The 10,930-nt window shown below is 42.6% G+C and overlaps 1 protein-coding gene across 5 annotated transcripts in view; it reads right to left on the minus strand.

Annotated features, from left to right (window-relative positions):
- CRACD (capping protein inhibiting regulator of actin dynamics) overlaps positions 1 to 10,714 on the minus strand; it is a 274,637-nt gene extending 263,923 nt beyond the window's left edge. For 4 of the 5 annotated variants that reach the window (XM_046656408.1, XM_046656406.1, XM_046656405.1 and 1 more), the window contains exon 1: positions 10,577 to 10,713. The gene's annotated coding sequence lies outside the window, so the exon portion shown is untranslated. Of the gene's footprint in view, positions 1 to 10,576 lie in introns of all 5 variants that reach the window. The other variant, XM_046656407.1, reaches the window with a different exon arrangement.
- Between the last annotated feature and the right edge of the window lie 216 nt (positions 10,715 to 10,930).

Raw genomic sequence — 10,930 nt, forward strand, 5'->3', positions numbered from 1 at the left:
ATGACATTATATACTCTTCACTGTGTGTCTCTCCCACCAGAATATCATCTCCCTGGCACAGGGGCCCTTTGTGCTTGCTCTAGGGTTCCAGCACCAACAGGAGCCCTGGCACAGAGTAGGCCCTTGGTAACTACTGTATCTGTTTACTGATTGACTGGATAACACTTGCCCCACCCTTTTACCTCATGCAGGAGATTATTTGAGGCCCAGAGGAGCGAAGTGACTTGCGCAAAGTCACTAGGCTAATTAAAGGGAAAGCTGGGCCTAGAACCAGACCTCTCAACTCCCAGTCATCCTTCCAAAATAGATGCAAATATGCCACTCCCTGGTTTCCATAGTTCCCCGTTGCCTAAAAAATGTCAGCACCCTTCACCCTTCAAATCCCTCCACATTTTGACTTACTCACTTTTTTACTCTTATCTCCTGCCGTTCCCTTCCATGCCCACTGTTCCTGCGTCCTCAGTACACCATGGCTTTCGTGCTTGCCCTATCTTTGCTCATTCTGTTCCCTAATTCTGGAATACCTTCCTGCCCTCTCTCCATCTGTTAAAATTCTACCCATCCTTTAAGACCCAGCTCAAATGTCACTTCCTCTGCAAGCTGCCTCCTTGTCTTCCCTCATTAGACCACTCCTCACCAGAATGACAGCTTCTTCCTCTGAGTTCCCATAACACTGCGCCCTTCTCTCATAGCATACTCTACATTCTGTCTTATCTTTCTTCTTTACTAGACCGTGAGTTCTTCATTTTTATATTCACTAGCAACTCCACAGTGCCTGGTATAAACAGCTGGAGCAGGGAAAAAGGAGAGAATACAGAGGAAGTGTGCTACCCTCCCATGTTCAATGATTCCCCAGGTGACAACAAGCCTCTCATTATTCCAACTGACTGCCCCCACGACCCCAAGGAAAAAACCCGGTTACTGCTAGAAATGGAACACGACAGTACATGAAATCAGCTAGTGACTTGCTGAACGTGAATCGTAATGCAGTCGTTCTGCAACAATGTAAAAACGCTACATTCTTTTCTCAAGTTAGAAACGACAACAAAAGTGATGAAGACTTTGGTCTTCAAGTGAGCTGTAGTCCCCCAGCCCTTGTTCTTGTCATACTCTGCCCACTGTGCCCAGCACATGGTGTGTACTCAGTAACATATCTGCTGACATGAGATGAACTGGGTTTTGATGACTCAGGCTGGATGGGATGTGGATGGTCATGGCACTTTTCACTAAACTTCATACCACAGGACACAGTTTCTTATTTTGGCCTGCTCGAAGGTAACCATTCAGAGATTGCCATCTTGCTTTGTTTCTCTGTACCCAGGATAAATCTTGGTTGTTTGTAACAGACAAAAAGCATAGAAAAATGATAATCCAGAAATGTTTTTATAAGCCCCCATTCTGGAAGTAATCACATACCTTCTTTCAACCTCCACACTGCCCCTAATGAAAGGATAAATTCATGCACATTACTAGCTAGTACGGATGATGAGATTAATTGAAGTGTCCGAGGTTGCCTGACAAAGTCATCGTTCACTAGTTGTCACTGAGTCACTGATAATAAACTGATAGTGACTTGGAACTCTGTGTGGGCCAAAAAGAAAGACCAGATCTGAAGGCACATAAAGTAAACATCTTTAAGATGTTAATTTGAACTGCCTATGTTGATTAGGAAAGCAAAATTCTTAACCAAAAATAACAGACAATAAATTTGGTCCTGAGGTTTTCTTCTTTTTTCTCTTTGCCAATTAAAGACCATTATGCTGGGGCCGGCCCGGTGGCGCAGCAGTTAAGTGTGCATGTTGCGCTTCTTAGCAGCCCGGGGTTTGCCAGTTCAGATCCCGGTGCAGACATGGCACCACTTGGCAAACGCCATACTGTGGTAGGCGACCCACATATAAAGTAGAGGAAGATGGGCACAGATGTTAGCTCAAGGCCAGTCTTCCTCAGCAAAAAGAGGAGGATTGGCAGCAGATGTTAGCTCAGGGCTAACCTTCCTCAAAAATAAAGACCATTATGCTCACAAAACTGACAGGAAGCCCACATGCTGGGGCCACAACTTTCGCACCAGCCAACCCCAGCTATTTCTTCCTCAGCTGGAACATCAGGAGAAGCCATGGCTAAGAGATGGTAAGTAACAGCTCATAATAAGTTCTGTCTTCAGAACACAGACTGAGCCATCTCTCTTCACTTCAGCTCTCCTCCTTCCAAAAGGGACACAGCCCGAAAATCCTGCTGCCTTGTCTATCCAGGTTCATTAAAAACTACCAGAAATCTTCTTTGTAATGAGAAGTACACATTAAAAGTACCCACTTGAATCCAGAATTACAACTGTTAATGTCTAATATTTTAATGTACTTTTCTCAGAACTAAATAAAGCTGTAGGGCCTCTGACCTACACAGGAAGGTAAAATTGAGCCTAAATATCAACATCACAAACAAGACGAAGTCCCTTCCTATATATGTGGCATGTGTATACACTCACACACACTCACAATCGACAAAATACCTAATATGCAATGAGTCAGGCACAGATCTTGTAACATATGATAATTGCCATGCACTAAATGGTCTGCTAATGGTTCAAAGAGCTCCTATCTTCCTGAGCACCTAACCTATTAGCAGGAGAGATTACAGGCAATGGAAAGAACTCAGCTCAGTTACTTAACCTCTGACCTTAGCCTTCTCATCTGTAAAATGAGGGTTTGGGCTAGAACAGCGCTGCCTAATAGAAATATAATGCAAGCCATAAATGTAAGCCACATATGTAGTTTTTAATTTTCTAGTAGGCACATTTAAAAAAGTAAAAAGAACCATAACATTATTTTTAATAATGCTGTATTCAATCTAACATATCTAAAACATTATTTCAACATGCAATCAATATTAAAAAATTATTAATGACATATTTTACATTCTTTTTTTTGTTACTTTGGGGATTTTTTTGTTTGTTTGGAAGACTGGTCCTGAGCTAACATCTGTTGCCAATCTTTGTCTGGTTTATGTGGGATGGTGCCACAGCATGGCTTGATGAGCCATGCTAGGTCCGCACTGGGGATCCGAACCTGAGAACCCCGGGCCGCCACAGTGGAGCACACAAACTCAACCACTACCCCACCAAGTCAGCCCCTACAGTCTCTCTTCATACCAAGTGTTTGAAATCCAGTGTGTATTTTAAACTTACAGCACATCTCAATTTTGACAGGGCACATTTCAAATGCTCAATAGCCATATGAGACCAGTGGCTATCATATGAGATAGCACAAGTCTAGATGATCTCTGCTCTTTCTCTTGATATTAGAAGTAATTTTAATAAAGGGAATAAGAGATTTGCAGACCTAGGTATACTTAAACTACAAAGTGTTTCCCTAGATATTCTCAGTCTATTTGTTCTCATTCAAAACAGTGTTTTGCTTTTTTTAACTTTTATTTTTTAATTCAGTGGAGCTGGATCTGTAAACAACTGAGTAGGAGGTTTGATCCTCTACTTTCAGACATTTACTCCACCCTCACTGACACAGTCGCTGTCCTACACACCTAGAGGAAAGTTCAGAACACTCAGGACAATATGTAACTGCTGAATGAATGAGATATCTAAAAACTTGCAACTAGAAAAACCTGTTAAAATGAGAGTTAAACAGAAATGACCAAGAAAATAACGTGACAATCACGTTATCTTCCAAATATTAAGAAAATGCTATGAAACACAAACTGGCACATGCTTTTGGAACTGTTTCTCTAATAACTCAATTCCTGCCACGCCTCCCACACTGTCTTGCTTATTAGTCCCTTTGTGATCAATGATCTGCCTTCGCCAGATGGCTGGTCTGGGTTAAGAGTACAATATGAGATCAGAGAACAAAGCAAAGCTAACTGGCCTTCGCAGGAACTGAACCTGTGACCCTGACCTCATTAACTCCAGAAAACAGTTAACCCACCGCAAACATGCCCGGGCAGCTGCATCGTAAACAGAACCAAGAAAGCCCACTGCATCTGTCACAGTGATGCTCTGACAGGGAAAAACAAGCACTCCAAATTTATCAACAACTTCTGAAAAGGAAGAAATTCATCAGCAGTGTCTTCCCAGCTCTGCTGAAGCTGTCAGAAGCTTCCCTAAGCCCATCAGCAGTGGCCCCACCTGAGACCAGAAAGGCTTTGACATTGAAGTTCTGATGTTTCCGCTTCCAAAAACAGTCATCTTGGGACCACGGACTTTTTATTCCTCCCAAGTGAGGAAACTGTGGGTTAACAATTATATACAAGACTTTTCACAGATTATTTATTGAATCCGGCTTATGCCAGATTTAAATAATAACTAAGTTTCTCCGCTGCCCACCCTCCCTGCCTGCTCACCTCCGCCCTCTCAGTGCCAGCCAATCCCTCACCAGGCGAGCGGTGCGAGGCCAGTGGACCTCTGGGTGGGTCGTTCCTACCTTCCCTGATAAAAAGCCCAATGCCTTTCGCCAAGCTGTCCTTCCTTTCTTGTTACTGGAATAATTCCTCTCAGCAGCTACTGTTGCTCTTAAATTCTGTTCTAACAACCTGTCTCTACTGAACTGAGTACTTAGTTCTGATTTAAATATTTCCCAAGTCTTTCAGGGAGGCAGTTTCTGTATCTTTTCCTCAAATACTTAATATTTAATATAGTACCATTTTCAGAAGCAAAGTTATTGGAATCTCCACTTAAGCCTCAAAGTATACTATTCGAAAAATTCTACAAACATCTGGAAGAGCTGGCGAAGATTTAAAAATCTGAATGAAAATATTTCTGCTTTTCATTTTTGACGTTTTAAACGGAATCACCTTTCTACATACAAACTTACTAGAATATAAAAGCTATTGCATATGGTTGTTCTATGTGGCTTCTTAAATATTTCTGATAACATGTGACTGACTATAAGGCACTCAACATCTCAAAGATTTTTACTTAGTTTTTTTTATTTCCACAATGTTACTTAAGATAATTTGTGTGTGTGTGTGTGTTTGTGTGTGTGTGTGTGTTTAAGGAAGATTGGCCCTGAGCTAACATTTGTTGCCAATATTCCTCTTTTTGCTTGCAGACGACTGTCACTGAGCTAACATCTGTGCCAATCTTCCTCTACTTTATGCGAGACACTGCCACAGCGTGGCTCGATGAGTGGTGTTGGGTTCGTGCCCAGGATCCAAACCTGTGAACCCTGGGCCACCAAAGCAGAGCACGCGAACTTCACTACTACACCACCAGGCCAGCCCCAAGATAATTTTTTATTTATGGATTAAGAGTTTGTAATCTCGCACTCCTCACATATCTGTGAAAATCGTACATATACATAAACCTAAAATATGCATATGTATCTGCCTCAAAGACACTAGTACAAGTAAATATCTAAATTGGTTTTGCTCTCCTTATCTCTAAGAATGTTCACATCAAGAATGAAAGTAGTAAAAAATGTGATGGTAACCGAGGTTAGTATCTGCCTGAACATACAAATTACAGTGACTGCTTTATAGCTGGAACGTTTCTTGACGCTACAAAAACTATACCAATTCATGAAGGGTCAGGTGTTAGAGAAAAGAAATAAATTAATAAAATAAGCATAAAAAGTAAGCTTACCACATTTATACACATTTCATCATAAAACAATTTTTTCAGGGCTAACCTAAGGATGAAATCTGATATTCAACAACAAATGAAACAATACATTCACTTTAATCTAATCTCAATAGAAAAGGATGACAGACGAGCAGAAACATATGGATTTTCAAACCACATAAATAAACCATGAAACTGCTGTCCTTCTCTAATATATCATCATGATCTACACAGACTCTGATTTTAAAATGATCAGTTTTGGGGGCTGGCCCGGTAGCGTAGTGGTTAAGTTTGTGTGCTCCACTTCAGTGGCCCGGGGTTCATGGGCGTGGATCCCAGGCAAGGACTTACCACGCATCATGCCATGCTGTGGCAGTGCCCACATAAAATAGAGGAAGACTGGCACAGATGTTAGCTCAGCAACAATCCTCCTCAAGCAAAAAGAGGAAGATTGACCACAGATGTTAGCTCAGGGCCAATCTTCCACACACACACACAAAAAGTTACTAGTTGTGAAAAGACTAACCTTAATTCAACAACTAAACTGTTTCAACATACAGTTAAAAGTTTAAAGCTCCATGTATGCAGAAGCTATAACACAAAAGCAGGAACATATTTATATATCTTTAAGCACCTGGAATCAGCTTTTCGACAAGATACACTCCTACATGTTGACAGCAATACGCAAACCAGACACTAAAGGGCCTGAATCTATAAGATATAATTGTGAAATAAACAGTGAAATTTGCCTTTGCATTGTCATTGAAAATCATCTATTTGTGTATTCTAAGTATCATTTATAAAATATATTTCCTTAAAACATTCTTCAATCCCCTCTGACAATATTTTTCAAAGAGGAGGAAAGTTTCAGAAATAGCAAAAAATTAAAACACTGCTAAAAATTTAAGAAACATTTGCAAAGAATTGAATACAAAAAAAAAATTAATAGGACAGTTAGTGGTAGTTTCTTACAAGCACTTTCCAAAATAAATGCTTTTACTGCCTGGTGATTTTGAGACAAATCAATATACTATTAAATACTCTTTGTAGCTCTTGAGTCTTCATTTTGTGCCTTAACAAAAGCCGACATTCATTTGTAATGAAGCCTTTTTATAGTTACACAGCTATTTCATGTCTCAAGATATATTAAACCTTTGGGTGCTCAATGAAACTGACCAATTAGTTGACTCCATCATAAAACCCTGAGAAGCTATTCCAAAATATTTACATCAAAGACCAGCCAAAGTCAAAATGAATTACTAGTCTACCCAGTGTGCTTTCTTACTTCACTAACTTGAAAATTTTCTTCAAATGGGTCCTTTCAAAGGAAACTACAAGACATGTACTACAATGGGTAAATTCTCAATATTGCCATTCAAATTTACGTAAAAGAAAAATGATACATCTTTAGAAATCACTGTGAGAGAACATCAGAACAGAGCGTGGGAGAGAGCAGAGAAATTTGGGGTCAAACAGAACTCAGTTGGAATTCCTGCTTCATCTCTCATTAACTTTATGACCTTGAGCAAGTTAATAAAACCTCTTTGAGTCTTAATTTCAATTATCAAATGGAAACACAAGGCCAAGTTACAGGCTGTTGTGAGCACTAAATTAGATAACATATATAAACAGACTGTTTAGCACAGTACCTGGAGCATAATAAATACTCAATAAATGACTAGTTACTAAGAAATGTTTAAGAACTTATTTTTAGTGTAATTTAATATTCAAATTCCAAATCATTAGAAGGAAAAATATAAAGATTCAATAAGAAATTTTTCTTTAATGCACTTAATCTGATTATCCTTTACATTAGTTGCTTGTCAAACCGCAAGTCCTGACACATTAATGGGATGCGAAATTTAGTGGATCTCAGCTGGCATTCCTAAATAAAATAGAATAAAAAATATAAGAATGCATGACACATGGGAAGTCTAAGCATTGGTTCATGAGTCTTTTAAAAAATTAAACATATTTGTAATGTATACTGGATGGCAATGTAAAATACATCTCTTACTGCGCAAAAAAGAAAGTTTAAAAGTCACTGCTTTACATTATAATAATGAGAATAAAAATAATTAGCTGACACTGAATGCTTAGTTTGTGCTTGACACTGTGCTAAGCAGACACATTATTTCATCTCATCCTCCCCCAAATCCTATGAGGCAGGTTCTATCACTTCCACCATTTTACAGATGAGGAAACTGAGACACAGATTAAGTCACTTGCCAAGGACGCAGAGCTGGTAACTGGTAAACCCAGGGTTCAAATTTAGTCACCTAACTCCAGAATTTGCACATTTAACCACTTCAGTAAGCACTAGGTTGTAAACTATAACTTTTCCCCATATAAAAGTTATTCAAAAGGTAGACTTTCTCATGAGGCCTAACTGGAGAAGGATCTTTCGGGAGGTGCAGCCTCTCTGGGAGAAGGCAGTGTGATTCAGAGGAGAAAGCTCTAGGCGTGAGATCCAGATCGAGTCCCCAGCCTTGGCGCTTCAGTGGCAAGGAGTTGGCAAGTCATTTAATCTCGCTGAGTCTGGATTTCCTCACCTACAAAATGGGAATGATAGTATCTGCCCTGCCTCCCCACAGGCCTTTGTGAGGAAGTATATGTACATACAACAAGTGAAATGTTCTATTGTGCTACTCGGTCATATGAGCCGATCATTAATACCACCCAGGGGCCCCGTTCTTCACAGAAACATACACACAACAGGATCAAAAAAGGAAGGTCGCCAGGCTTCTATAACCTGTGCATGGAAACACTGCACAGTTCTTGGCACACAGTAAGCCTTCAGTTAATGTTCATTATACTAAAAGAAGCAAACCAATTCAATCCGTGTGTATGTTTTACCCATTTGTATTTTTTTTTTCTTTTTGAGGAAGAATAGCCCTGAGCTAACATCTGCTGCCAATCCTCCTCTTTTTGCTGAGGAAGACTGGCCCTGAGCTAACATCCGTGCCCATCTTCCTCTACTTTACATGTGGGACGCCTACCACAGCATGGCTTGCCAAGCGGTGCCATGTCCGCACCCAGGATCCAAACCTGCGAACCCCGGGCCACCGAAGCAGAATGTACGCACTTAACCGCTGCGCCACCAGGCCAGCTCCCTATCCATTTGTATTTTATTTTGCATTAATTCATTCTTTCCACAACTATTTATTGAACCCTACTATACGCCAGATTAGAAATATGGACTACAAAAAAAGACTGAAAGACCATCCTTTGCCCTGGAGAATTTCATACTAATTTCAATTAATTTCCAAAATCTCGTAAGAGAAAACTGTTAAATACAGCTTCCCCATCTAGCAATAACAACTTACACTTATCGTAGTGCTTTATAGTTTAGAAAGAACTATGTGGTGGCTTTTGTTTCTCACATCAATTGCCTAAGTATGTCAAGTCAGTATTATTATCTTCCTGAATCCAAATTCAGTGCTAAGTACTAGTAAGTCTTTAGAGTGAAAGTTTCTCGACGTCAGAGGTGCCTGTAAAAATAAGGTTTCGAATAAAACACATTTTAGGTAATACTGCAAAGTGGTGATCTGGTAGCATTATTTTTATCCCTTCACATTTTTGAGTTGAAGTCATCTATAACGCAACAATATCACCTCCATATGATGCATTTTTTCAAAATCTTTCTTTAAAAAATCTGCCTTTGAGGTTTTTTTTAGTACAGACTATTTTCTCTTGAATATATTGAACCAGGACTCAGTTTTCTCACAGAATAAAGGAGGCAGTAGTGAAGGTGTCTTTGTTGACTTTTTAAATTACTCAAAATTGATTGTTGTATTCAGATTCCTGAGTCACATATAATGCCAGATAATTGTTAGCCATTTTATATATAATTCAACAACTACTATAGGTGATTTTCACAGGGAGACAAAGATGTAATGACAGCTAAATGAATTAAAAATTTGCTACAGGATGTTTACTATGAACCTTTTACTAAAATTGCCTTATTCTTTGTATTCTAACCACTCCCCGTCCATCACCACCACCCCCTACACAGACACTCCGTCACCTACAGCAGATCAGTTTCCAGGCCACTATTCATAAAACCATATTAAAATTTCACAACACATGGTCCAGTTACTAGGTTTTCTTCTCCCTTCCCCCACCCACTGAATCAGTGTGTCTTTAAACATATATATTCTCTCTCAAAAATCTAGAATTCAGAAAATGATTACGATGCCTCTATTCTGCAAACATCCCATATAAAATGTAAACGTCTGCCCTTCTGTTTACTGATAACCATGAATAAAAGCCATACCCCACCCACCCTATCTGTAGGATTAGAAGGTCCAATCTCGCCACTACAGAGCTCTGCAAGAAAGGACGGTTATAGAACCAGGAAAGCCACTGCAAGAACCCCTGGGAGAAGATAAGGAAAACACATTTCACACCACTGGCAGCGTGCGGTCTCCCGGCTCCAGCTCTTGGTAAACAGGGAAAACCTTTGTCTTGCCTCAGCCATCAAACTGGTGGCTCATCAGAATTGGGGCAACAAGAGTTTGTGCGAATTGGCTTGGCAGAGGTTAAACAAAGCAATGCAGCTCTGACGGGGGGAGAGGGCTGACCCTGGTCAGCGTCCAAGATCCCAGACGGCGAGGTCTCGCTCTGCCCCCCGCTGCAGCCAGGACCCGCGCCGGGGACCCCGGGACATGATGCCGCGGCGCGGGAAGGAGAGAGGGAATTAGTAGGTCCCACGCTCTCTGCAAGTTCCCGGGGTTGCAGCCCGTCCGCAGGTTCCTTTGCGTGGGATCCAAAGCGGTGCACACCGTGCGCCGGTTCCTCGGGGAGGGTCCGCGCCGCACACACACGCGGGGACACCGCCCCGAAGTCCACGGCCAGCCGCCCCGAGCCCACGCCCCTAGGGCAAGGGCAAGGTCGGGAATCCCGGGGCGCCGCGGGGGCCCGGCCCGGGGGGTCGCGAGTGGAAGGAAGAAGCCCGCCCGCTGCCCCCATTGTCTGGCTCCGGCCGCGGGCCGAGAGGGCGCTCACCTGAGGTCCCCGCCTGGCGCCGAGGCTGGCCGAGCGGCCGGACGGCGACGGGCGGTCCCGCGCGGGCGGCGGACGCGGCTGCACAGCCCGCGGCAGCCCCGCAGCACCAGCAGCTCCGCAGCAGCCCCGGCAGCGCACCCGCCTCTCAAGCGGCCGCGGCCTCCATTGCTCTGCCCGCCGCCGCCACCGCGCGGCACTGCGCGCCCGGCCCCGCGCGGCGTGGTCACATGCTCCGCCGGCGCCTCGGGCGCTCGGACCCGCGTCGCGGCCCCGCCCGGCTTCGCGCCTGGACCCCCGGGCGACGCCGCGGGGCACCCGGCGCCCCGCGTTCCCTCTCGCGGCCGCCGGGGATGG

The sequence above is a fragment of the Equus quagga genome, chromosome 3 (genome assembly GCF_021613505.1).
Source record: "Equus quagga isolate Etosha38 chromosome 3, UCLA_HA_Equagga_1.0, whole genome shotgun sequence".
Taxonomy (NCBI): domain Eukaryota; kingdom Metazoa; phylum Chordata; class Mammalia; order Perissodactyla; family Equidae; genus Equus; species Equus quagga.